Genomic DNA, 23,903 nt, shown 5'->3' with positions numbered 1-23,903 from the left:
AGCGACCAGACCATGGAGGTAATTAATGTGCAGGATATATTTGTTTTTTGTTGGGTGTGGGTTATTTTTCTGCCCCTTGCCCCCCCCCTTTGCCCCTGGGGGTTGTTCTGACCTTCTGCGGCATCTGCGTCGGTTTCTGTACACAAGGTCGTAGGCTATGAGGGCTGGGATGACACGTAGGATGGGGTCCATGGCTCCTTGTTCGCGTCGTCCTCAATTTACCGGGAGTTTTTGGCTGCCGTAAAATATTATCCGTGCGGAGTGACGTAGGCACGGATCGTACTTGCTGGTTCGTAAAATGCTGCCTGACTCCGTCCGGACGTCACGTACGAGTTGTCCCGGATCGAAATTGTGGGTATTTTTTCGTCGGTCGGTCTTTTGTACGACTCGTACGGAAATTGTATTTCTTTACGAATCGTACTTGCGGGTTGGTAAGGTGTTTTACCCGGGGACGAGTCGGACGGAGAATACGCTCCGTACGACCATTCGTACCCGGCTTTTACAGTATCGGAATTGGCACCTTAGCATTGAAAAATTAATAACTTACCAAGGAAACACTAAGAAAACATAACAAATTAATAAAAAAACGATGTTATATTCAACTACATAAAAAAATTATATAAAGCATCTAAAAGACAATATTCTTCCCCTTCTATGCCATGTCCCACAGCATTTTTGATGTCACAATATTTTGGACTTTATATTTTTGTCTAACAATATTTTCAAACAATATTTTGGGTACAAATCCTGTACAACACGCATTCAAGATGTGAAAAGTTTTAATCTTTGTCTAAGCCCACAGGATATTGCACTGCAAGGTGTTGGAAAGTGGATTATTAGTAGTGGTAAATATGCATCAGCCACTGGCAATAAGGACACTAGCACAGTCCAGGGCTCAGAATAGGTCTCAGAAAATTATTCCCAAGCTCAACGTTTTGTAGCTTGGCTGCGAGCAGGCAGGCTTAACTTCAGAGAAAGGCATGTAAAGCATTAAAAACAACAGTTAAGTAAATAATTAAGACTCAACACACAATAAAAATCCAACAGCAATTAACAATAATAGGATGTATTTTTTTCTTTCAAATGACACCAAAATGAAAAGAATCCAATGTAGGGAACTGGAGATATGAATTCTTTAAGATTTAGCACTATATAGCACATAGAAAACCTATAGCTCCTATTGGGATATCTGACCGTGCTAGACCAGGACAAAGTCAAGTTTTCAGGCTGCCTACAATGGAGCCCTGCGCAGCTACCCCTCACGGTAGGCCTTGGACAAACTTTTACCTTCAGACTTAGAAACTTTTATGGAGCTTTTTCTGTCAGGATCCCTCAATGCTCTTCTTAAGCCTAGATTTGCTGAGGGTCCGTCGGCTTGCTTTCCAGGGAGCTCCCAGTCAATCTCTGGAAGTCGAACATCCTGAGCTATTCAGCAGGACGAACCAGCAGGGCAGGCCGGCTCGCAGTTGAAGGTTGCCAGCTTGGATCTCGTAGTTGATTCAGTTCCCATCTGGAGCATTTTTCAAAAATTGCTCCAAAGTATCCTTCCAGTCCATAAACTATGCTAGACATCAACACACAAAACGTTACACTACAGGGAAAAGTGTGTGCTTGATGCAATGAAGTCTAACTGTTTGTCAGTGCTGAAGAAGAGAGTATCAGCACCACATCTTAGTAGATATGGCTCTTCAAAGCTTGCGTCCCCTAATGCAATCAGCACAACAACTTTAGTTGCTCTGATTCCTTGTGCAGGAAATGATTAAATCTGCCCCATAGTTTGGGTACATGGCAAAGATGTTTGTTCACAAATATGAGCAGGGATATAAATAGTTCATTTTTACGATTAGGCCTTTTGTAAATTCCAATCAGTAATCTCAGAGTAAGATAAGTCAAAGCTTTGTTAAAGCTGTACATTAATATTTAGCGGGCACAGATTTTATCTTGACTGGAATTTTTTTTAAATAATTCACATTTTTATGTTAGCATTTAAATGCACAAGCAATAGATTTTATATGTTAATCACAAAAGTTGTTGTCCGTGACTATCACATTTTAGATTATTTAATATAGAACTGGACCCAATTATTTGATTGCAATTGTATACATTTCAAACTGCTTTTGTTATGCATTGCAAGATTTTAATTAATCAATCGATAAAGATTTACTGAACCCCACTATTGTACACCCCCAAGTATTATGCAAACACTAGCCGAGAATTTCCCAAAAAATCTAGGATAAATGCAGCAGTAAAATACTTCTGAGCTTTTCGGACAACAACAGAAAGAAACAAAGTTAATTATTGTAGATTACTACCCCATCATTCTGCAATGGCACCCCAGTCAAACAGCCAACAATATAGTGTCGCATTTGCAGAGACTGTAAGGTCTTTAAACTGTATTTGCAAAACTATTTTTAATTATTAAATCTGCATATAGCTATTTGAGACTCGGTACTAACTTTTTCTAACCAGGATCATTGACCAAGTTCTCCAAGACCCTTAACAGCTACTGTTTCTTTCACCTCACCTCCTTCAGTGTACTCTATACACTGCTGATATTTTCTGACTAGCTCAACTCTCCTTTAGACAATATCAGTCAAGAGCCTTGGGCTAATGCTCATGAGATTAAAAATGCCTGGCAGATTACACAGGGCATGAACATTAACAAGTATCTGTTGCTTCCTTTTGAATACTTTTTCATGGGTCTCTCTACTCCCTACTACTGTACCTCTCATTTCTCTTTGTCACTCATTTGCAATTTAGTGATCCCTGCATTTTGTGTAATTAATTTGATTTCTAGGATGAACTTCTGCACATTTTCTCTAAGTGCTTACCTCTAGCTAAGATCTAGATGTGGACAGAACTCGCTGAGTTTTACTCCTAAGAATTCTGCAGACTTACATAAATACTCTGTGAAATTCCACAAATTTCCAACAATAGGTGGAAAATATGCATGTCACGCTGCTCACTGTCGGACTGGGAACCCAAAGCAGCCCTGGAAATATTGTTGGACTACCCTTCCAGCCTCGTGAGAAAATGCTTGATGCCCACTTCACCCTGTCTAGCTCTGCTCATGCTGCAATTTAGTGCCGGTAGCACGATCAGTGCTAAAAAATCTGCATGAGTGGCACTAAGCCTGAGGCCATTCGAGTTGATTGTGCTGCCACTTCAGTATAAAATCTACTTGAGTGGCAGCAAATATACTCGAGAAGCAGCCCTCTGACCTTGACCGCTTGCTATCACCTGCAATCACCCAGTAAGAAAATCGCACTAGGGGATGCCAATTCTTACTCATGCTTGCCGGCTCGCATTCATGAAGCCGAGCAGGAGAAAAAATTCTGGCCCACAGAAATGGGCAGAATTTGGACAGAACTCTGTGTTACAAAAGTAACGAAGAGATGCCCATTCCACCAATTCTGAGGGAGGAATGAAACATTCCACCCACCCCTCCTAAGGGCTCTGTGATGATTTTCTGAGAGATGTGAATTGTGCTTCCTTGAGAGGCAATTAACTGAAAAGTCCTTGATATTTGGCCTCTAGCATTCTCTCATAGCCCCCAGGAATAATGGCAGTTTCCTTCCTCAAGGACACCACAGGGCCTAGATTATATGTCGATAAATGAATGTGTCTGTTGGCAGATTATCACATGAGAGAGTGAGTATGAAGTCACTTGAACTTTTTCAAGACACTCACCTTATCATTTTCGCTAAAAAGGGTTTTGAAACAGGATGAATGGCGCCCAGGCAGGTAAACGGATAGATAAAGTAAAGAGAAAAGAACCAAAGCTTAACGGTGCGACCAGGTCAGGTCAGGGGAAGACCCAAAACCCCTGTATAAGGTGTTTTACTGTTGACGAAACACGTGTCGGCTGGCGCATTTTGTCTTGATGAACTCATCTTGAATTAAAACAACATTTTCTTCATATTTGGTTGAATTGTGTTGTTCTCTCTGTGTTTACATTACCTGACTGTTACGTGTGCACAGGATTTGTTTATAACTCACCTTATCAGTTGTTGTTTTTTTATGTGTTTTTTTACAGCGCAAACATGGCCCACGTGCATTACAGTGCTTCACTTGAGCTCCATATTCCATTACACAAGTTCAGATTTGTTTTATTTCTTTGGGCACAGGGAGATTAAGCTATTGGCCCATGAACACAGGATGTTAAGCTAACTCCGGCACTCAAACCTTGTTCAAAATCAGCAGCTCTAGCCATTAGGCCACATATCCTACCTCTCACATCACCTAATTTTATCTTAGCTCGTCTTCTGTTACCATGTGTGAGAATTTATTCAGGTGGCCTGGGGCAATCGAGGTTAACTGGGAACCGTTTGTGTAAATCAGAGCTGTTTTACATGGTATACTTTGGTTTAACTCTAATACTGGTCCCAAAAAGTGGTCATCAAGCATACCCCTTCAGCACATTAATCACAGAGTAGCTCAGTTGTGCAAACTCAGCCTTACTCCAGGAGGTAGTGTGGGATTAGAAACTCAGCACTCAACAAGCATAAAACATCAGTCAACGCATTGCTCTCCATCCAGTACTTTGGTATAGAAAAAGAACAAATCTTTATTACTGCTCACACATTTAGAAATACTGAGCATAATCATCAGAGGGCATTTTCTTACAGGTACTAATGGGAGCAATATCTCCTTGTCCTCAGAGACAGTGACAATCTATGCCAGTAAATGGCATTGGCCCATTGTCTTCTGCAGGAGGAACACTGCTTTCCTAGGCAGAGCAGCTGTAGCTCAACTCACTCACAGTCACTCATTACCCACGGTAGGTCACTCTTTGTCCCTTCATCTATATTCATTGTGACAGTACCTGCCTGTCTGACCAAGTTCATGAAGCTAATTATGAGCAAAGCAGGCCAGACAGTGTCGCTGTCAGCAGAGGCACGCCAACCTGGTCTTGTGCATCTAGCTCGAATCACCAAGTAGAGATGATATGGTCGCTGTCCTGGTTCAGCCAAAGTGTTCTCCCTCTATTGTTGAGAGTGTTGGTGCCTGCCACTCAGTCAATAAAAGCAACAACACCATCACCAGTGAAGAGGAATCTGTGTTAGGGTGGCAGTGCTGACCATCCTGGCAGTCTGGTGACTTGGGTTCTTCCTGGGGCCCAGTCAAAACCAGTCACACAAACAAGTTAAGTTCCCACCCCAGGTAGCAGCGATGAAGTCCTCAAGCTGGTGAAGTCTCTTCATAGCACTTGTACGTTTCCTCTAGTACTTCAACCATGATGGAGGTCAGCTTCACCCAGCACATGTACTGAAAGAACCCCATATTGTAGAATATCAGAAGAAACAAAACATGATTTCCAACTGATCAGGCCCACTTTATATCTGCTATATCGTATTTGATTGTTTCTCATGCATTGGTATTCTATTCTATTCTACACTATTCTATCAATCACTTATAAATCGCATAGCTACCCATAGGCATCCCAGAGCTGAGGGTGTGGCACAGAATCATCAGAAGAGTTTTTAGTTTTTGTATTCCTCTATTGAAGGGAGGTGTTCTGAAAGAGCCATCTTTTGAGCATTTCCCCGAAGGGGAATAGCTTATTTATGGAATGTAGCGAGGGGGGAGGCTATTCCATGACCTAGCCCCTTTTTATAGAAAGGAGGGCCCTCCGAATCTTTCCCTTTTAACCTCAGTGGTTTGGCCAGGTGTTCATTAGAGGAAGGCAAGGTTCTCCCAGGGGAATAGGAGGAGAGCAGAGAACAGGAGATCAATGGCTTTTTATCTGAATGCACCCTGTGGGGAATGCAGAGATTTAAATGGAATCCTCTCAGCCACAGGGAAACAGTTAAGGGAGTTCAGGACATGTCCGGCAGATTGGTTTATGGGTAGTTTGTACAGTAACTGGGTGACAGAGTTCTGTACCACCTGGGGTTTCCTTACTGTAGCTTTGGGGGATCCCAAGTAAAGGGAATTGCCGTAGTCCAGGTGGGAGAGAATGAGTGCCTGGACAACCAACCTCTTTGTAGTAAAAGAGACAATGGAGAGAATTTTCAGGAGCATCCTGAGCATGCTGTAGCAAGTGGCTGCAATCTTCACTACCTGGATACCAAACTTAAAATATGTATTCATCCACATACCAAGACTCTTGATGGCTGTTTTGGGGGGCGGAGTTGAATTGTTTGCTCATGAACTCCTTTCTGTCTCCATTTAGTTTGAGACAGGAGCTTTCCATCCAGTTAGCAACCTTCTCGAGATAGGGGCTGAGAGGGGAGTTGGGGGGAAACTTGATTTTGAGTCAGGTAGAAGACTAGTTGTATGTTCTCTGAGTAGAAGATTATTGAAATCCCATTGAGAAGGATGACATCTGCAAGTGGCCTCAAATACATGTTAAACAGAGTCAGGTTCATAGCTGTGCTCTGGGGTGCTCTGTAATTTAAAAAGAGGGTGTTGGCTGTGCAACTTCCTTCAAAGACCTGAAAGTTCCTGTCTTCAAGGAAGGACTTAAGCCAGGAGAGCTCTTCCTGAAATACCAGCACTCAGAAGTCTATTTGCAAGGATGTCATGATTTACTGAGTTGAATGCAGAGTTTAGGTTGGAGAGGATAATAGCTGCTGAACCTATCTGATCAAGCAGTCTTTTGGATTCCTCAACCACTGCCATGAGGAAAGTCTCTCAGCCATGGAGGGGTCGGAATCCAGTCTGGGTGGAGTTCTGTATTTCGTGATTATCAAGAAATTCTGATAGAGTCTGATTGGCACGTTTTTCTAATATTTTACTAATTCCTGGGAGGAGGGAGATGGGGTGGGAGTTTCCTATAACTGACGGATCCTGGTTCGGCATTTTTAGTAGTGATTTGACCATGTCATGTTTCCATACCAGCTGGACACATCCCAAAGTGAGTGAAAGGTTTGTCAATTCAAGCAGAGAGGAGAGTATCAGGTCCGCAACCCTGGCTGAGATTCGTGGATGGGGCGGATCATTGGGAGAACCAGATTTGACTTAATTCAGGATCTCTGTAAGACTGTCTAAAGTCAAGATAGTAAATTTCAAGAGCCTGTTATGATTAGAAACTACCTGGTCATCTTTAAGGCTGGAAATACAAGTAGGGAAGGAATGATGAAACATCTCATTGATGTCATGGATTTTCTTCTGAAAGAATCTATCCAGGTCATTCCACCATGAGGGTGACAGGTTCTGCGGAGGGCTGGTTGAAGAAGGCTCTAGCAGAGTTTTTGCAATATGGAATGTTTCATGTGGGGAGTTGGCAGAATTCTTTCATCAAAAAAGGCTGATTGTGCTTTTTTACTTTCAGGCTCTATATTCCTTTTTGCTTGTTTCCCCATAGAATTTTCTACAGGTCCTTTCAGCTTTTTTGCAAATCTGTTTTAATTTCCGAAGATTAGGAGTACACCAGGTTGAGGACTTTTTCTTTAGCTTGCCTGGTGAGAGATTTTAGGGGATGACTTGGTTGAGGGTATATTCTTCCACTCAGACAACTTTCCATTAACAAGGATTGGCTCTGGACCTAAAGTAGGTCTAGAGTCTATGGCAGCTTGTTTCCATTGCTCTGTAGGCAATTTGGACCAAGGTTGTTCTTTCCAGATGATCGGTTTGGGGTGCAGGGGAGACAGGGAGTTTCCAAGGTAACCGGAATCATGAAGTGATCTGACCAGGCTACAGGGATTGGGTCTAGAGCTTTTAGCATTTTATCATTGGAAAAGACAGGGCAGAGTAAATGACCTTTCTCGTGGGTGGGTTCTACCAAACTTTGAGACAACTGAATAGCTAAGAGGTCCCGAAAAAGACTGGAAGCTTGGGTACATGGCGGCTCTTCCACGCGGAGATTAAAGTTTATGAGCAAGGAAACGTTTGCTCTTGTACTAGCCAGGTTTGCGACAGCTTTGGGGAGAGACTTAAGAAATATCCCACTTGGTCCAAGAAGTCTGTATACTAATATTCCTGCAAATGTGCTTGTGGGGGAAAAGAAGATTGCAGAGGTCAAGCTTTTGCAGTCTAGTATTTGTGCAGGTTCAATATAGCATCTTTAAATCCATCTTTCAGGATGATTGCGATTCCTCCGCTCTTCTAGGACCCAAGGTCTCCATGTTGGATATAATATCCAAGGGGAAGAGTTTGAACAAGATCTGGCCCTGATTCTGCGTGTTGCCAGGTTTCTGTGAGGAATACTGAGTCTGTTTTTCTTCCTGTAAAAGGGTAAACATTTCTTCTACTTTATGACATGGGAGCGATCGGCAATTAATCAAGAAAGTTCGTCAGCTGACTTTCTAATTCATGTGTGTATTGGGAACTTTCGACCGTGGGAGAGACAGAGAGCAGTGTGTACCTGTGGCTTCTCTTTTGGATAGCTTGATAGAGTGGAGACCTTTTCCTTAGGGAATCCTCGGATGGTTCTGAGTTGTGAAGTGGAATACTTGAGCTCACTTACTTGAAAAGAGCCAGGGTTCCTGGCCCCTGGATCCAGCCCGGCGCGGACGGGTGCAGGCGGCTTGCCTCACTCAGAATATTGATAGCTCTCAGAAGCCTCTGTCTTTCTTTCATATTCCGTTTAGGTTTTATTTTGTTGAAGTAAAGTAAAATACTATGAGCTGAATTCCCCGTGATAGAATGTTTTTCCACAAAATACACCTGGTAAGAAAACTTGTCCATGCATTTGTCTCTAACTTAATTTAAACATATTACATTTGAAATTCTCGTGCTGGCTCCTTAAAGGACATGTATTCCATCGTTTTAGAATGAAACATGACTTGTGTACTGGTCAAGTCTTAAAAATGTTCATCTGTTCTTAAAAAAGCAGCTCTGTTTAAAATATGCATGAAGAAGAGCCAGCAGTCGGTGAAACATGCCATGTATATTGTACCTGTTCTTCATTTCATCCATTCTAGTTTTCCCCTGACACCGTCTAATTCATTAGTTTATTCAGGGCACGGCATTTTAAGTGAGAATGCTGCAAACAAAAAAATGACATTGACTCATGAGGGAAATGTCAAGAGGGCATTCTGTAGCTCTGAGTGAGCCCTTTTTACTGACTTCTGACATTTGCTTAGTTTGTTGGAATATTAGAGCATGCACAAGTAGAATGGTTTTGGAGATGAAACATGGCTACATTTCTCTCCTTTGAATGCATTTTCCCTGCTTCGTACGTCTTCGTAAATGTTCGCATATGTCAATATTTTATACTCAGGCAGAAACAGATTACTACCTTGTTTGATATTTTGATATTTCCTTATCTGGGGTTCTCCATCTGATGAGCCATCTTCTTGGTAACAGGCCTCTGGAGTGCTGACTGAATTAGGAGGCCGTACTACATTCGATTTATATATCTTCAGGACACAGTTGTGCTATTCCCCAACAAAGTCAAAGCTTTCCACTCCTATTCAGGAGATTCTGGAAGCTAAAGCAGTATGTTTGTGGGACACATTTAGGTGAGTTTGAAATAATACAAATTCTCAAATTCTTTATTCGATGAAATTCATCATAAAAGAGCAATTAGTAACATAATACAATTTAAAAAATTTCAAAACAAGGGTTCATAAAACACAGTTGGCATTAGACCATTAAAAATAAGTACAGTCACAAGACAGGATGATGAGCATCCTAACCAAGTACTCTTAACTAACAAGTGCTTCAGAACTAATAAATGATTCAGAATGGGTTTTGTAACACCTCATGCGGGAGCGCCAAGCAGAGCCCAAAAATTTTGCAACTCCACAAACCATAGTAATTGAAGAGGTATCGGTGGTAAGTATCCGCAAAGCCGATGCATGGCATCTAACACCCATATTCTTACATAGTGGTTTTAGCCAGATCCTCCTAGCAACCCTATATGCCGGGCAAGCAAAAAAGAAATGTGCCACTGACTCAGTAGGGGCTGCACAGCCAGGACATGAGCTCCTTTTGCCGACATTATTTTTAAACCCCGAGATATAAGCATTTACTGGGAGGATCCCGAGTCTAACCTTCAGGTAAAGAGATCGATCTAGGGGCTGCTCGATGTAATCCAAAAAGGGTTCGAAGCGCCATGACCACTTAAAGGACAAAAAGCGCTCAGTAAGTGAGCCCACAGAACTACTAGAAAGTGTATCCTGCTGAACTAGATTCCAGTAGAGCTTTTTAATCACCATCTTAGGCGGAGGTGATTGGTTTGCCCATGAGTCGCTCAAACCCAGGAGCACCACCAACCGCTTCAAGTTGCTCAGCCACTTAACCCTATTGTTGGTGTTTAGCTGAATTAATTCATCTAGGGCGGCAGCATAATCCAGGAGCTCCCTTGTCCTGCGCAGACGAACCCAGAAAAGTAATGGGCGTAAGCGCACTATATCCTTAAGGGGGCGCCTGCCCATGTCAGCCCTTAGAGGAAATAGGGGAGTGGAGACTGGGAGGGCTACTGCGTCTCTCAGAAACTTGTTTTCAGCCCTGTCCAGCTCTACAGTGTTTTCGAACCCCCACAGTTCTGAGCCATATAAAGCGGACGGGAGAACTTGGCCTTCGTAAATTGTTAGGAGCGGTGAGAGGGGCTTGCTTTTAGATTTACGATATTCACTCATGACCGCCCCAGATGTTCTTTTATAATTTAACACCATTTTAGCCAGGTGATCCTTCCAGCTCATGCGACTATTAACCCTGATGCCCAGATAATCATATGATTCTACCTGCTCCAAGGGCTCTCCATTAAGTAAGAGATTATTTCTAAATCTAGGTGAAGGTGCTAGAGCCATGAGCTTAGTTTTTAGAGTATTGATGGTAAGACCTCTATCAAGGCAAAATGCGCTAAATCGGTTCAGGAGCTTTTGTAAGCCAGACGGCGACTTAGAAATTAAAATAGTGTCGTCGGCGAAGAGGAGTGTGGGGATTTTAACTCCTGCCAGGGATGGGGCATCAGCCGGTTCTTCTCTTAAATAATCCACCACTCCATTCACAAAAAGAGAGAACAGAGTGGGAGCCATGACACATCCCTGGCGTACACCCCTCTTCACGGGGATCTTTTCGGTTAGTTCCCCTTGGGTACCCCACCTGATCCTGGCATAATTCCCTTCATGAAGATGCACAATTAAACTTAGGAGGGGGCCAGGAAATCCCATATTCTTCAAAACCTCCCACAGCCTCTCACGTGGTACCAGGTCAAAGGCCATCCGAAGATCTATGAAAGCCAGGTATAAACTACCTTTATTGATGGTAACCGACTTCCAATAGATCGCGGAAAAGCGAAAGACCTGGTCCATCGTGCCCACCTTTTGCCTGAACCCTGCTTGGAGGTGTGACAACACATGCAATTCTTCCATCCAGGTGCCGACCCTAGATATAATTACCCTGCCAACCACCTTCTGTAGCACGTCAATCAAACTGATTGGTCTATAGTTGGCAGGGTCATCTCTGTCACCCTTCTTAAAGACAGTGATTACCTCCGCTCCCTTCCACGAAGCTGGGACTGGGTAGCCATGGGAGATGAGATTCATTATTTTTGCGATAAGGTTAGCCCATAACTCAGGGGCCTCCATGAGGAGATCACCAGGTATCCCATCTGGGCCTGCTGCTTTCTTAGGAGTAAGGTGACTAATAGCTAACAACACCTCAACTGTCGAAAAGGGTTCCCTGACCGGGAGCTTGGGGGGAATACTAGGGGCATAACCAATAGGGATATTGGAATTTTCTGGCCCACCATAAATTGAAGAAAAATGGGAGTGCCATTGCTGACCTGTTATATGGTTATCTAGAGGGCGAGAGCTGTTCAACCTGGCTTTGTTGATCAGGTCCCAAAACAGCGAGGAATTCTTTCCTATGGAAGCTGTCTTGAGGTCTTGCCAGTGTTGTTCTTCCCATACACGTTTTGCTTGCTCCAAGGCCCTAGCGTAATCTTTCCTGGCTACACTAACCCGGAGTTGGTTCTTTTCACGCAAGGCAATTCTGATCTCATTTCTTGAAGTTTTACAGTTCCCCGTGTACCAGGGACTATTCGATATAGTTTTTTTGTTAACCCTGCCACCACTCTTGACCTTATTATTACCTTTTAGGAGAAAGAATTCCCCAAGTTTCTCCGTTAAACTATTATACGCCTGGGAAAAAAGTATGCCCTGTGCAGGCGCTAGGTCCGGATCAAACACTCCCATTTCTATACTCAGATCTTCAACAAACGTCCTGATTTTTATCAAATTATGAGTCTGCGACTGAACCTTCTCCCACTTGAGTCTTCGATTCCCTTGGAAAGGTATCACCTCCTTAGTAGACTTCGGGTGCGATATCCTCTCTATGGTGTTCCGCCTCCCCCATCTTATCGACATGCATAGGGGGTTATGGTCACTATCCTGTGAAGGAGTCACCACCATATCTACTAGGTCACACCATAGTTCCACGTCTAATAAGATGTAATCGATTCTTGACGGGCTACTTAACCTATTAAAGGTCATTGCCCCGTCAGGGTCGGAAGGGGTCCTACCATTAAGAGCCCTGAGGTTATGTTCTACAGTGAGGGAATTAATCTGTATAACCCTTGGTGACCATTTCTTGATTGTGGGCAGAGACAGGGTCGGGATACCCCATCTGGAATCCACTTCCTCTATACCCAAGGGATCGTCACCATCTAGTGGTTCGAATGTACAATTAAAATCCCCTCCCACTATAATTTTAGAGGTGGGGGGGCAAGTTGCTAATGCCTGATCTAAAATGGATAAGGTACTTGAATTTATGTCCCCTAAGGTACCTCTTGCATAGACATTAAATAGGTCAATCCTACTAGTTCCCCCCTCAAAAGAGATATGTTGGATGTCACAACATCCAGAGACATGGGTGGATATTTTAAGGTTCAGAGCGATCTTGATCCATACATGCAACCCCCCAGCTGGTCTACCCCTGCCCTTACTCAGAGCTGGTATGAAAAAAGTGGTGTAACCCGATTTGTATAAAGGATGGACACTCCATGTTTCCTGAAATATACATACATCGAATTGCTCGATGAAAACATTCCATTCAGGCAACACCAACTTTCTTTGTAGACCCGCCACATTCCAAGAAACTAGGTGTAGGCCTTCGTTATCTTTCAATTTTAAATCTGACGAGGATACTGCAGGCCTATCCATGACCAGCATGGTTTGGATACCTATGGGTTCTGGTTGGACTAGGTGGTCTATCGTCAAGGGGATTACAGTACTGTTAACCAAGGGGGTAGAGAGAGGGGTGGATACGTTCCCACCACTAGCAAATCCACTTATAATTGTAAGTCCTGTAGAAACAGGAACAGCTCCGTGGGCTTCCATACTCCTCTCACAAACAACGTTCTTAAGGCAAGATAATCCTATTGGACACCCACCGCCCCAATGGGGCTTTAATCTTCAATCACATTCAGCCAGACTAGAGAAGGTTTCAAACCTGTTTGACAACACTAAAGGGTTAGAAGGCTTCACTCTCACACCTCCTCTGTTAGAGATCCTATTAAAACTAGGAGGGATGTGATGCCACCCAAAAGGATCAGTGATTTGTTGGGTGTTTGAAGGGCCCGATAAGTAGTTCGGCCTATATGTGTCTGGTGGAATGGGCAATAGGGAGGGATGCTTAGATGGGACAGAAGGGGGAAACACCGATGATCTAGGGTAAAAATAGGTTAGTGCACGGGGAACAATGCCAATACTACCTATTTCAAGAGGCCACTCCAAAATATACTTAACTACACGAGGGTCTCTGAAATTTACTACCACGATGTCACCCGCAATGTTTTTCGTCGTACCGCCCACCCAAGGGAGACGTCTCACATGTAAAATCTCACCATTAAATTTCTCCTCGATAGGTCTATAACTATTGAGCCAGAACATGGTTTTGTTTTTTAACTCACTGAACCCTTCTCTTTTATCAACTGGTAAAGGCGGAACCCCCGTCAGAACAACCACCAGGGGTACAGATTCGGGGGGCAGATCAACTTGTGGCACGTACTTGGGGGCAAGCAAACCATTACTAGGGCCTTCCCTGCTATCCCGCAGAGTGATTGGGACAAGATTAATCCCCCCTCCCTCCTTATCGTCTCGTTTGTACATCGGGACAGACACAGGCACAGACTGAGATACCGCCAACAAATTAGACGGCTCACCCGTATCCTGGGGTAGAGTGGGGAGGTGATTGAGGCGAATAGGTTCCGCCGCTATAACTTCGGTAACACTATCGAAACCCGCCTTCCCCTGCCCTGTTGTTGGAATGGTTTTTATGCTTATTATCGCTTCCAGGTCCATGAGTTTTTTCTCCACTCTTAATAAACCTTCAATTAGTGGTGAAATAAGAGACTTAATCACCTGGACCAGTGCATCCTGGCGAACAACCGAAGGAGAGGGAGGGGGGGAGGGAGATAACAAAGGGACGACAGGGGTAAAGCCTGGATTTAAGGAAGGCAAATCAGGTTCTAAAACATCAGGAGTCAATGGAGGAGCAGGGTTAGGAGTAGTTGTTGGTTCGACTCCTGGCCCTTTAGATAAGTTTAAACCTTTCAGTTCGTGCTTCCCAAACTCAGAACAGTTGTACTTAGGTTTAACTGAGACTCCCCCTTTCTTGCATCTTCTTTTAATGGGGGGAGGCCCAAATGACTTAGCCACTTTGAATGGCTTAGTGACCTTCTTAACCTGTTTACCAAGTGCTTGCACACTTCTAGTTACATCTGTAGGGGGGTCGGGATGAACGCTAACAAGTTTCTCTTGTAAGGGCAACTCTAAGGGTGATGAAGCTGAAATAAGAGCAGATTCCTTTTGCAAACAGAGATCGCGCGGTGGTGTAGGAGAATCAACCACAGCACCACCACTATCCCTTGACCGGGAAGGAACCTGCAGCAACAAATTATCAGAAGACCTAAGCTTCAAGCTTTCTATTGAGCGACGACGCTCTGATCTCCGTTTGTACAAACAATTAACTAAATCATCCACTCTTAGCGCCTTTTTAAAATAAGTGTCCAGAGGGCCAGCTAGCATAGCTTTCGACTTCTCCTCGTTGGTACTACTAGGGGTATCAGCCATAATAGCCTTTTTGGTAATTACGCAATAAGCGCACACAAATACAAGTGGTACCTTAACCAACTGATCAATAGCTAGCCCAGCCCGGCCTCACTCGGTCTCTGAGGGCCTAAGAGGGCCCGCCCTTGTCCCGGGCTTCGCCCGCGCTGCGATCCGCGCTGCGGATCAGTGTGTGCTGGAAAATATTGTGACGTCAAGGGGCGGGTCCGGAGGAAGAGGCAGGCAGCAGGAAACAGAGGGCTGCTGGGCCTCGCAGTCCTCAAAACGCTGTTTCCCCGTGCAAAAGGTCAGTCTTCCACCACGAGCGGCACCCGCGAAGCGGGGGCCGCGAGCTTTAAAGCAATGTCCAGGTGTCCAGGGGCGGGTCCGGAGGAAGAGGCAGGCAGCAGCAGCAGGAAGCAGAGGGCTGCTGGGCCTCGCAGTCCTCAAAACGCTGTTTCCCCGTGCAAAAGGTCAGTCTTCCACCACGAGTGGCTCCCGCGAAGCGGGGGCCGCGAGCTTTAAAGCAATGTCCAGGTGTCCAGGGGCGGGTCCGGAGGAAGAGGCAGGCAGCAGCAGCAGGAAGCAGAGGGCTGCTGGGCCTCGCAGTCCTCAAAACGCTGTTTCCCCGTGCAAAAGGTCAGTCTTCCACCACGAGCGGCTCCCGCGAAGCGGGGGCCGCGAGCTTTAAAGCAATGTCCAGGTGTCCAGGGGCGGGTCCGGAGGAAGAGGCAGGCAGCAGCAGCAGGAAGCAGAGGGCTGCTGGGCCTCGCAGTCCTCAAAACGCTGTTTCCCCGTGCAAAAGGTCAGTCTTCCACCACGAGCGGCTCCCGCGAAGCGGGGGCCGCGAGCTTTAAAGCAATGTCCAGGTGTCCAGGGGCGGGTCCGGAGGAAGAGGCAGGCAGCAGCAGCAGGAAGCAGAGGGCTGCTGGGCCTCGCAGTCCTCAAAACGCTGTTTCCCCGTGCAAAAGGTCAGTCTTCCACCACGAGCGGCACCCGCGAAGCGGGGGCCGCGAGCTTTAAAGCAATGTCCAGGTGTCCAGGGGCGGGTCCGGAGGAAGAGGCAGGCAGCAGCAGCAGGAAGCAGAGGGCTGCTGGGCCTCGCAGTCCTCAAAACGCTGTTTCCCCGTGCAAAAGGTCAGACTTCCACCACGAGCGGCCCCCGCGAAGCGGGGGCCGCGAGCTTTAAAGCAATGTCCAGGTGTCCAGGGTCGGGTCCGGAGGAAGAGGCAGGCAGCAGCAGCAGGAAGCAGAGGGCTGCTGGGCCTCGCAGTCCTCAAAACGCTGTTTCCCCGTGCAAAAGGTCAGTCTTCCACCACGAGCGGCACCCGCGAAGCGGGGGCCGCGAGCTTTAAAGCAATGTCCAGGTGTCCAGGGGCGGGTCCGGAGGAAGAGGCAGGCAGCAGCAGCAGGAAGCAGAGGGCTGCTGGGCCTCGCAGTCCTCAAAACGCTGTTTCCCCGTGCAAAAGGTCAGTCTTCCACCACGAGCGGCTCCCGCGAAGCGGGGGCCGCGAGCTTTAAAGCAATGTCCAGGTGTCCAGGGGCGGGTCCGGAGGAAGAGGCAGGCAGCAGCAGCAGGAAGCAGAGGGCTGCTGGGCCTCGCAGTCCTCAAAACGCTGTTTCCCCGTGCAAAAGGTCAGTCTTCCACCACGAGCGGCTCCCGCGAAGCGGGGGCGCGAGCTTTAAAGCAATGTCCAGGTGTCCAGGGGCGTGTCCGGAGGAAGAGGCAGGCAGCAGCAGCAGGAAGCAGAGGGCTGCTGGGCCTCGCAGTCCTCAAAACGCTGTTTCCCCGTGCAAAAGGTCAGTCTTCCACCACATACTACATATTTAATAGTCATCCATTGGCCTGTGCCGTGAACAATTTGGTCACCATGTTTTGAAAACACTTGTACAATTTCAGCCTGTTATAAAAGTGGCATCTGTGGCTGCAACCCCATGAGTAGAGAGCCACAAGCCACAGGAGGATCTCCACAGGAGTCATTGCCAAAATTACCCTATCTTTATGTCCTACCAATTGTATTAGCACTATACAGACTAGGGGGGAGATAAACCAAGGACTTGGCAATGCAATTCTTTAACTGGGATTTACTAAGCCGCACAAAGCCAGTTTACATGGATTTGTGTGGTTTGGTAAATGAAAAGTAATGCAAAGCTGTCTATACTGCTATCTTGCCTACCTTTGCTTCAGGTGTTAAATTGGTGGAGCCTGGCCACTCCCATACATCCAACCATGTATTTTGATTCAAACACTGATTTGCAAAGACTTGTAAACCTGGGTTTATGCCAAAATGGCGCAACTAATGCAATGAGGATACATATGTTGTGTTATGTTATATGTCATGTTATGTTAATATTATATATAAGGTACGTGGCTGCCCCAACAAGGCTTTACAGCGTTAATGCAGCAGGTAACACAGACTGTAGGTCATCAAAGAAACTAGAAAAGCTACGATTTCAGAAGCTTCCTGCAAACCTCAAAAGAGGGGCACAGACACACCATAAAAGAAAGAGAGTTCCACCACTCGCCTAACCTCCATTAGCTGACATGCTGCACAGCCCAAGGTTTGTGAAGAATGTCGGCTATGGGATATGAATGCATGGGGCTGGGCTGCAAGAGCCAAAGCCCTCACGTATTCACAGCAGCAATAGGCTCAATGGAGCCCCCATTTTTGCTAACATGATGTTGCAGCTTTTTACATGAAAACAAGCGATTGGTAAGATGGTTTGTTTTCCTGTAAAAGCTGTGAGACATCGAGCAAGGATTTGGAGGAGGTGGGTGGTCTGTGAGGGGGCACTGTCCTGTTGCCCCCTGCTGGCGAGCCGATTCTGCTCTCCACCTCCTTCAACACTGTCTCTCACAAGACCTTCATCTGAAGACACCACACAATTAGCATACAAGGATCCACTATCAAATGGATGTGGCTCCTACCTTTCACCTCAGAAACCAAGAAACCAAGAAACTGATTTGCAGTGTCACACAGGGATCGTCCCTCTGCCCCACTCTTTTCAACATATACATGACACCGTTCGCCAACGTCATCCAATCACAAAGCATCACAGTCATCTTCTACGTTGATGACATCCAGCTCAACCCCTCCCTGACAAACAAGATCAACACCACCACAACCAACTGCCCCTACTGCATGACCATGTTAGCAGGCTAGATGTGAACCAACATCCTGACACTCAACTCTAACAAGACAAAAGTACTGGTCTTTGGCAACAAGACCTCCCCATGGGTTTCCACCAGAAGACCATCAGAACTAGGAACTAGGCCTAACACCCACAGACCATGCAAGAAATCTAGGGATCTTCCTAGATGACAAGCTCAACATGGCAGCTCAAATCAACACAGTGTGCACCTGCTGGTTATGCATCCTATACATGCTGCGAAAGATCTTTAAACGGTTGCCTCAGAACACCAAACACGCAAGCACTCATGGCCAGCATGCTGGACTATGGCAACACTCCCTACACTGGAATCTTCACCCAACTCACATACAGACTCCAGATCATCCAGAACGCAGCTGCATGACTCATACTCGACCTCCCATGCAGCACCCACATGACATCACACCTCAGGAAGCTTCACTGGCTCCCCATTCACAAGCTGAGCTAATTAAGACTTCTCACACACACATACAAAGCCCTACACAACACAGGACCAGAATACAGCTGCATACACTTTCACCAACCCACCAGACTCATACTCTGCCTCAATGTCAATCACACATACTCCCTGCATTCGCAAAAGCAAAACTAGAGGTCGCTCATTCTCGTACATCGCACCCTAGACATGGAATGACCTCCCTCAACACATCAGAGCCTCCTTCTCACTTCTTGCGATGGTCAGCAGTGTAAAAGACAGCTGAAAGGTCTAGAGAAAATGACAGGTGCCATGTATCATCTTTGAATTTATAGGGTTAACATGGTCACAACTCATGTAATCCTGTTTCACATACTTGAAAATGCCTTTGATAATCTTTAAGTCAACACTAAATTAATGTTTCAGGTATGGTTGCCTCTTTTTTAATGATCATTCTTTTGGCACCCACATAACCATCCAAGATTTTGAGGTAAAAAATGAGGATTAAGGTGGCAGTGATTGATGTTATTGAAATGTTGCAACCAAAACTTATAGGTGTTGATGCGGGTGGGATGGTGGACAATGTTAAAGGTGGGTGAAAGGCCCAACAATATCAGTAGGCGGGAATATTTTAATTTGTGGATAACTTAGTCAATATTGTGTAATTTATGATTTGTTAAATAGTTATCAGAAAGTGCTAACATTGTAATCTGGATCCAAAGGGAGCAACACATGTTTCACTATATCCACTACCAACTCAGCACAGTTATATATTAGTTAGAGTTAGACTCAGTAATATGTTAGTTAGCAGAAAGCTCAGGAGATTAGGAATGAGATCAGAGAGAAAACAGGGGCCCTGGAGATCACCACTCACATGGACATGGACCACTGGTCTTAACAGTTATCTTAAATAGATAAGACACAATGTACTCATTAGGTATACCTCATTCAATTCTACAGAGATATAAAGATATATATTATCTACTGGCGGTCGCCAGTAGATAGCTATAGTTAGGACCGTGTTTCCATAGGAAATCTGAAAATTCTATTTTGAATAACTTTTGTGCCGGTTGACGAATCCTCGCGAAATTTTCAAAACTAATGGGGTGCTCCGTTCAGCTCCTACCCTGAAAGTCTCGGGGTGATTCGTCAAGCGGGGGCCGAGAAAAAAGGGGGGTCCCAAAACGCGTTTTCCCCATGCATTTTTCCATAGGACCTTTAGACACAGCTACAGCCCGAACGGCTGAACAGAATTACTTGAAATTTGGCAGAGAGGTAGCCATAAGGTCAAGGAAGTGCCTTTCGCAGGTCTGGTGTAAATCTGTTCAGTATATCCTGAGAAAATAGCATTTAAAAGCATATCAATATCTATAGGCGCGCAGGGTGCGCGCACTGTGCAAGCCCTGTGCGCACACCCTGCCGTGCGCGAGCGTAATTCTGATTGGTTGTTAGATGTCAGTAAACATTCGAATCGGTCGAAATCAGGAAGTGTCGGCTGCCATTTTGTCTGTCGCACTGAAAAGGAAAGGTGGAGACCATGAATAGGGGGAAGGGTAGGGAGTTCTTGACCCCCTAGCCATTGTAAGGGGGTCACAGTAGGATCACGAAGGGGAAAAAAAAAGATTTTCCTTTTTTTTTAAAACATCGCGAGGTGCGCGCACTCTGCGCGCACCCGAAAAAAACCATTAAAAAAAATAGAAATAAAAATCACGTTTAAGTGTTTAGATATTAGGTGGCTCTAAAAAGAGCCCTTGTGTTTATTGAGTGTTTTTCATAAGTACCGATGCAGAGTCTAAAGTTCAAGAGGAAGACTCTGTTCCCTTCATCATTGAAATGTACACCGTCTCCTCTATAAATGTCTTGCATGTTGTAACGCAAGTTGTTGTGGTATATAGAACCCATACCATAGCCTCTGAGGAAAGCAGAAACAGACTTATTGACGTGCTTTCTTGCTTTGTCAATTTGCGGACAAAATTGGTTGGACCAGTTCCACTTTTGCCTTTTGCATATATTAGAATATACAAAGGCCGTTTGTGGAAAAAGTGACATCAATTGCAGAAAGGTGTCCTTAATAAGCATTTCCAGACCTACCCCAGTTAAAGTGCCTAGGTCATTACCACCACAGTGCACAATAATAAGGTTAGGCTGTGGGAGATGTAGAAAGGTTTTCACCAAAGGCATTAATTGGTGCCACTTTAACCCTCTCTGACCAATCCATTTAATGTCTACATTTGGCAAAGCAAGGTCTTTGAAAATACCTCTTTTTTCTGCATACTTTTCACTCCAGAAGACATAGCTATGACCTACAATGCACACTGTGAACATCTTCCAAGGAGAACAGGATGCACTCAGGAGGTGTCTTTCAATAGAATGGCAATATGAAAAGAAAGATAGTTATAAAATGGAGGCTTACATACTTGTTTTTAAATAAAAAGAACTCATTGGCTGTTTCAAAGCATTCAACAGTAAAAACTAGGCTGTATGTTTAAATTTTTAAAAGCATGTTTTGTATTGGTTCAGAAAAATGTGTTCCCACAGAACATTAGTTTGGATTTGCTGTTAGGTTTGAAAAGTCAAGCACTCTTGCTCTTTGGATTTGAAACATTGTGTGCTGAACTTCTGACCTCTCTGCTCACACCAGTGTTCCATGACCTGTTGCTAGGGTACCAGGCAGAAGTCATGTTGGGGGAAGGGGTCATTTGGAAAGGGTTGAAATTTGCAACCAATAGAAATGTGTGATTCCATTTGAAAAAATGTGGGAAACACTGTGATTTGAAGTTAACATGTATATGTGTGAAAAAAGAGAGGGACACATTGCCATTTACTGGTTCTGCTGAGAGGTGTACAGTTCACAGATTCTGGCTCTGATAATCTGCTGTGTGAGTGCCACATTTCTTTCTCAACTAACTACTTTTAAAAGGTGAGTTATGAATTTGAGAGGGGATGTATGTGGTGTATTTGGATATAAATAATAGAAATGTGATTCTTCTTTTAAAGTTGTGTTTTACATTTTATGTTTTGGAAGATATTTAACTGCCTTGAACAAGTCAGATATTATGGAATATGTCTTCACCATAAGTTAAGGTGTACTGGTATCAGCCAGAAATACTGTTTTGTGCCTAGAATCACATCATGAGTCTGTGTGCACAAAGGAATTGTTCTCAGAGATTTAATTCGTGTTGCTCTTGCTCTGTTAGACTTGCACTCGCAGGAAAGGGGCAGCTTGTTTTCAAGAACTGTGATGGTTAGCATTCAGCAGAAATCACTTTCTCACAAATGAGAGGCAAATGCTAACACATTTGAAATTAGCATGGTACATTTTCCTTCCACTTTGAAAGTTGTGTTTTACATTTTATGTTAAGGAAGATATTTAACTGCCTTGAACATGTCAGATATTATGGAGTATGTCTTCACCATAAGTTAAGGTGTACTGGTATCACCCAGGAATACTGTTTTGTGCCTAGAATCACACCATGAGTCTGTGTGCACACAGGAATTCTTCTCAGAGATTTAATTCGTATTGCTCTTGCTCTGTTAGCCTTGCACTCGCAGGAAAGGGGCAGCTTGTTTTCTTGAACTGTGATGGTTAGCATTCAGCAGAAATCACTTTCTCACAAATGAGAGGCAAATGCTAACACATTTGAAATTAGCATGGTACATTTTCCTTCAACTTTGAAAGTTGTGTTTTACATTTTATGTTAAGGAAGATATTTAACTGCCTTGAACATGTCAGATATTATGGAGTATGTCTTCACCATAAGTTAAGGTGTACTGGTATCATCCAGGAATACTGTTTTGTGCCTAGAATCACACCATGAGTCTGTGTGCACACAGGAATTATTCTCAGAGATTTAATTTGTGTTGCTCTTGCTCTGTTAGACTTGCACTCGCAGGAAAGGGGTAGCTTGTTTTCTTGAACTGTGATGGTTAGCATTCAGCAGAAATCACTTTCTCACAAATGAGAGGCAAATGCTAACACATTTGAAATTAGCATGGTACATGTTCCTTCCACTCCTGCAATGGATGAGGTAGATCCTACATGTTCAAAACTCCAATTAACCTTTACCACACATGTACTCTCACATACATCTCTGCAGTCTTCATGCAGTTGTGCAAGCGTCCATGCAGATCTGTGTTGCACCTGACAATACACGGTCTCCAGAAGCACGCTCTTAGCACACAGACAGGTGCTTCTCCTGCACTCTCATGCTTACTATTCAGCTATGTGTGGGATTTCAGATAGTAGTGTGTAATGCTAACACATTCAACGTCACCAAGGCTCATTTCCTTTGCTCTACTGTAATCACTCACCCTGTAACATATGCTGATCGTCTCAAGTACCTGTTAGGACATGTGCTCTTTTCTGCCTCTCTAAAATATTAGGAAGATGTGTCAGGCTGCCATAGTAATTATCACTTACTCTACCACAGTAGTAAATGTGCTTTGAAATTGCCAAACAAAAATTGTTGTGTGCCTAGAATCACACCATGAGTCTGTGTGCACACAGGAATTGATGTTAGAGATTTAATACGTGTTGGTATTGTTCTGTCAGACTTGCAGTTGTAGGAAAGGACAGCTCATATGATAGGATTTGAAAAGCTCAAATAAAAAATTGTAATGTATTAAAATTACATAAAGGTATTTTTTTTTTAGTTTCTTTCAGGTATTGCTGAACAACAGTGAAATTAATTAAAGATGCCTATAAAGTCAAGAAAGAGAAAAGAACAGCAACAACATCTACATTTGAAGAAAACTGGACAAAAAAAATTAGTTGAAGAACCTCATGTTGGAAAAAAGAAAAGCCTCCTGGTAAGCAGACTAAGGATTTTTTTTAAAATATCTTCAAACAAAGAAAAATTTTAAAAAATATATCTACTGCAAATAGTGTTTCAAGTACAAAAGAACAACAGAGTCGACAGAAAATACTAAAAGCTAATGTTGAATCAGAAGTAAGAAAGAGTGACTTAACAAGAAAAATAGATTTTAAAAACATTAGTCGAAAAATGTTTCAGAGAAGAGTGATGTTAAATTTGCTAAAGGATGTGAAAAAATATAAGAAGAAAACCAAATTTTATAAAAAAAAGAAATATATTGAAACAATTGTTGCAAAGGCTTTGGAAATAAAAAGAAAACTATTCATTTTCATTTTGAACAGGATGCGTAGATTAGAAAAATTAGTTAAATCAATGAAGTCACAAAGCAAAAGGAAAAGAGTAGTGAAAAAAAATAACTTTTGTAAAGTGTTCTTAGGAGAATGGAAGCATAGTTCAAGCACTGAACCATTTTTTAATGAAGAGAGTTATCTTCAAAGTAATAGTTTGTTGCATGCAGTTGACACCAATGGTCGAGCTTATGAAGTTAAAGACGGTTGTATA

This window comes from Triturus cristatus, chromosome 4_1 (genome assembly GCF_964204655.1).
Source record: "Triturus cristatus chromosome 4_1, aTriCri1.1, whole genome shotgun sequence".
NCBI classification, from domain to species: Eukaryota; Metazoa; Chordata; class Amphibia; order Caudata; family Salamandridae; genus Triturus; species Triturus cristatus.
The sequence above is the reverse complement of the archived record's forward strand: the minus strand, read 5'-3'. Positions refer to the sequence as shown.